We start from the raw sequence: 5,462 nt of genomic DNA on the forward strand, positions 1-5,462 counted from the left end.
GAATAAGCATCCTGTTGTTAGTGTAGAGTTCATCATAGTATCGTTTGATGTGTTTGCTGTGACAATTGTTGTAGTAGTCGTTGCATAAAAAGCGTTTTTTTTTTAATTACAAATCTCACATCATTTTATGTATTCCTACTGCATCGGTCTCCTTGGCTTACTTAAGTTCTCCCAGTTTTCCATGTAGCCGGCCGATGTGGCCGAGCGGTTCTAGGCGCTTCAGTCTGGAACTGCGCGACCACTACGGTCGCAGGTTCGAATCCTGCCTCGGGCATGGATGTGTGTGATGTTTTATGATTTCTGTGAGACTGATTGATGATGGTTACAGATTTACTTTCACCGTTGGTATTTCAATATAAATTATTGCCATTGCCTCCTAACACATTCATATGGTTTTTCAACAATGTACTCTGTGGCGTATTTTCAGCCTTTCTTTGGTATGTTTGCATATAAAAAGCAATTATTTCTGACTCCTTGTATCTCTCGGCATTTTGACAACTGTTTAATGTGTCACACTATTGCTCTACTACGATTATGTGTTTCTACTAGATTTCTAAACTGTGTTAAGTGCGTGAGTTATTAGCATTTTCATGTTGCTGCTCTTTTGCATAGAACGATATTGGCATCACATAATGCTCTTGTCTATTTCATATTAAACAGTTTACATACACCTCAAGATGTGAAAAGACACGTACTCTAAAAGTGCCATTTCTATCCTTGCTTGCCTTCTGTCGTAGTTTCTGCACGGTTGTGACTGTCGCACAATATTTCATTGCTTCCACGTGTCCGAACAGTTCAATAGCGGAAGCAGACCTGCAAGTTTATATCGCTTCTGATAAAGGTTTCTATGTTATCTAGAACGGTCCACGCAGCGACTTGTGTTGCAGGGCTACGAGTTCTCAGACAATATGAATGTCTTTGAGCTGTTACACGACTGCTTTTGTCGAAAATTTACGATCAGATTGCCGTTCGCGGTCGTTTACGAGTTTTTGGCGCCACACTGCATACTTCTTTCTTTCACGTATAGTTATGAAAGCGTTGTCGCTGTAAGCTACTGTGTGCGACACGAAGGTCACTCATTGTCAGAAGTTTGATTTCGTTTCCGTTCGCGGTCGTTTACGAGTTTTAGGCGCCACATTGCGTACTTATTTCTTCCACGTGTCGTTATGAAAGCGAGTTCGTTGTATGCCCCCCTATACGGGACGAAGGTCAGTCATTGTCAGAAGTTTGATTTCGTTTCCGGCGTTTGTGTGTTCCATAATCTTTATTGTAGGTGACAGCCGTAAACGTTGGTGGCAGCAGTATTGATATGAACGAGTTTTCAGCTGAGTTTCAGAGAATCCGTTAAAGCAAACGTTTCCTCTGTTATTGCTGGAAATTTCGTAAAACAACAGAATGACTTTTCAGGTCCATAATGAAACATTTACAGCGCCATTAACGCTTTCGTGTTATGGAAAGTCTCCACCGAACTTTTCTTTCCGTAGTCCAAGTTTAAAGCTTGTTGTTAACTTCAGCACTTTATTTCTTCAACCTGCTTGTTATCAATATAAAAGATAACTCACCTTCATTGGTATTTAGCGTGTAAGACAGCAATCAGTTTCATGTTGAAAACCGCTAAATCCTAAGTTCGGAACTACTAATCTGATTTTGAAAAGTGAAACACCGTTGAATTCGTCTCTTTTGGAAAAACGATACTAACAGTGGAAATTACTATAGTTCCAGTACAAAAAAACCAATTTGATAACGATATCTATCCACTTAATATAGCTATCTAAAGACACTATATTCATTTAGTAAGGACTTTTTCATAATTCGTTTGGGTGGAAACAGAATTACGATACCTTATACGGTTCAGGAAATATCTTAGATAAACAGCTCAGCTGAATCACACTGTATGCTGACACAATGACATACAGGGTGAGTCGCCTAACTTTTCACGTCAAATTAATTTTGGTCCGTTAAAAATACTTGTAATCTGTTTTCATCAAGAAGAACAGTGACCAGGTGCTCATGAAACGAATATCAATGCGTTCTTGCAACTTCATTAATGACATAAATACCAACTTGAACTTTTGTAAATGGAGTTCTGCTATTTTCTTGCAATATAAGATCTCGATGAGGCAAATTCAGTGATATAACTCGTTTGTAGATGTGAAAAGAAATCACGGACCAAAAATTCATTGAATACATAGTTTTTTTCGCTGCTGTTGCACCCACTGAATGGTCCGCGTACCAGGAAAGTCGCGCTGCTGCTCGAGGTACGTTATGTTTACGGTTCTGTGCGCGGTAACCGATGTCGTCGATTGTCTGCTTCTCTTTGAGAAATTAACTAACGTGGAACCACTGTCAACGTTGTTCAGGTTAGACATGAGGAATGCTACAATTCATTTACAATGGGTTGCTTGTATAATATACGACAGTCGAATCGTTAGTAATGCGTAAATCCTTTTCAGAAGTACACTGTCGTTTACTATAGAACAGGATTAGGTTTGATTAAATTCATTTTTCGTTCCATAGACCCAAAAAATGAGATAATTCTCGTGGGCGTGGAACATGTCAGAAAGTATAACATAAAAACATAAAACATTTGAATTTTATACTTACTACCCTGATCATTTGTCAGGAGATAGTCGAAATATGTTAATACAATGCAGTAAACTAGAATAGCTAATATTTACAGAATTAATGCGCTGTCAGAATGAAACACTGTTACGCACTATTAATAAATTTATCATACACAATATACCTAATCTTGGCTGTTGTAACCAAGTGTTGTCAAAACTGAAATGTAACAGATATTTTTACTTAAGCTGGCTTAACAGTCTCTGTTAAGGTTTTCATCTATGGAGTAGAAGGATTTTCCTATCAAAAAGTCTTTCAAGCTCTGTTTAAACTGTGCTTTTATCTGAAACTAAGTTTTTAATGGTTGCTGGCAATTTATTGAAAATGTATGTCCCTGAATGTTTGACCCGTTTTTGGACCAAGGTAAGCGATTTTAGGTCGTTATGTAGATTGTTCTTATTCCTAGTATTGATATTATGTATTGAGCTATTGGTTGGAAATAGAGATATATTATGTGCAACAAATTTCATTAAGGAATAAATATACTGAGAAGCAGTGGTTAGAATACAAAGTTTCTTGAACAGGTTTCTACAAGATGTTCTTGAATTTACACCACAAATGATTCTTATCACACACTTTTTCATCTTAAAAACTTTTACTCGGTTTGATGAGTTGCCCTATGATGTGATCCCATATGTCATAATGGAATAAAGGTAAGCAAAAGTATGCAAGTTATTTTATATTCATGTCTCCTACATCTGACATCATTCTCATGGCAAATACGGACTTGTTTAGGCGCTTAAGCAACTCTGTGGTATGCCCTTCCCAACTGAATTTATTGTCGAGTTGTAATCCCAGAAATTTAACACTGTCAACCTCTTCGGTCTACATGTCTTCATATGTTATACTCATGCTGGAAGGAAATCTCTTACAGGTTCTGAACTGCATATAGTGGGTCTTCTCAAAGTTTAATGACAGTGAATTAGCTTCAAACCACTTATTAATGTTAGTGAAAATTTGATTAGCAGCTATTTCTAAATCTTTACTTGACTTGCTACTTATTGCAATGTTTGTATCATCTGCAAACAAAACATCTGGCAATGTAACAGATGAGAGGTCATTAATGTACGTAAGAAAAAGCCATGGACCCAAGATGGAACCTTGAGGAACACCACATGTAAGTAATTCCCAGTCAGATGAAGACTGACTGCCTACTGCACAGGTATTTTGCAACGACACCCTTTGTTTCCTCTAAGATAGATAAGACTGATACCATTTTGCAGCATTGCTGGTGACACCATAATATTATAATTTAATTAAGAGAATGTTGCGGTTCACACAATCAAAGGCTTTTGACAGGTCACAGAAAATGTCAGTAGCCTCTACTTTTATTATCTAACGAATTAAGCACATTCTCACTGCAAGTGTAAATGGCTTTCTCTGTATCAGAACCTGTAAGAAAACCAGACTATGACTTGGACAGTATATTATTTTCAGTCAGATGCTTAAGGAGATGTTTGGACACAACCTTTTCAAACATTTTTGTGAAAGCCAGCAAAAGTGAAATTGGTCGATAGTTTGATGGTAGCTCTTTATCCCCCTTCTTGCGAAGAGGCTTAACTTCAGCATATTTTAGCCAGTCTGGAAATGTTACGCTGATAAGGGATTGATTACACAAATAACTTAAGACAGAACTCAACTCGCATGAGCACTCTTCGATGAACTTTGTTGATAAGTTATCATACCTACTGGAATACATAGATTTTAAAGATTTTATGATGAGTGCTACTTCTTTGGTAGACGTCAGTGTCATTTCCATTTTTATGTAGTTACTTTTGAAGACTGGTCTCAGATACTCCAATGCACTGTTCACCGAACCTGATAACCCCAAGCTATCAGTAACAGAAGTGAAGTACTTGTTTAAGAGGTTTGTAACACTACATGTACTTCCAGAATGAGATTTTCACTCTGCAGTGGAGTGTGCGCTGATATGAAACTTCCTGGCAGATTAAAACTGAGTGCCGGGCCGAGACTCGAACTCGGGACCTGGTAGAGCATTTTCCCACAAAAGGCAAAGGTCCCAAGTTCGAGTCTCGGCCCGGCACACAGTTTTAATCTGCCAGGAAGTTTCATATCAGCGCACACTCCGCTGCACAGTGAAAATCTCATTCTGCAAACATCCCCCAGGCTGTGGCTAAGCCATGTCTCCGTAATATCCTTTCTTTCAGGAGTGCTAGTTCTGCAAGGTTCGCAGGAGAGCTTCTGTAAAGTTTGGAAGGTATGAGACAAGGTACTGGCAGAAGTAAAGCTGTGAGGACGGGGCGTGAGTCGTGCTTGGGTAGCTCAGTTGGTAGAGCACTTGCCCGCGAAAGGCAAAGGTCCCGAGTTCAAGTCTCGGCCCGGCACACAGTTTTAATCTGCCAGGAAGTTTCACTACATGTACTTGTTACCAAAGTTTCATTTATTTTTAGAGCTATCTGTTCCTCTTCCTTTTTGGCCCCACCTGTCTCTGTCTTCATAATATCCCATACGGTTTTTTATTTTGTTATCTGATGTAATTATATTTTCTCATAATAAAGCTGCCTCGATTTCTGTATTACTTGCTTCAATATTTTGCAGTATTCTTTGTAATTCATATCAATTCTAACATCAGAGTTGTTCCTAGATAGTACATTTAGTGTCCTTTTTGTCCTCCACAATATCTTTATTCCTTGTGTAATCTAGAGTTTATTTTTTGACTTCTGTGTGATTTGAGTTACCTTTAGGGGAATACAATTTTCAAAAGTGGAGGCAACTTTAGTAATGAATGTTTTGTATTTTCCATTTGAGTCAGACATATTGTAAACATCATGTCTTTGAGCAATTTCCTGAATTTCTCAATTTTTGACTTATTTATTATC

General features: G+C 38.0%; 1 non-coding gene across 1 annotated transcript; it reads left to right on the forward strand.

Moving 5' to 3' along the window:
* The first annotated feature begins 4,893 nt into the window (after positions 1–4,893).
* Positions 4,894–4,968, forward strand: Trnas-cga. Its single transcript has one exon. It is a non-coding gene; the product is annotated as a tRNA-Ser (tRNA).
* Positions 4,969–5,462: the final 494 nt, after the last annotated feature.

Source organism: Schistocerca americana, chromosome X (genome assembly GCF_021461395.2).
Source record: "Schistocerca americana isolate TAMUIC-IGC-003095 chromosome X, iqSchAmer2.1, whole genome shotgun sequence".
Classification (NCBI taxonomy): domain Eukaryota; kingdom Metazoa; phylum Arthropoda; class Insecta; order Orthoptera; family Acrididae; genus Schistocerca; species Schistocerca americana.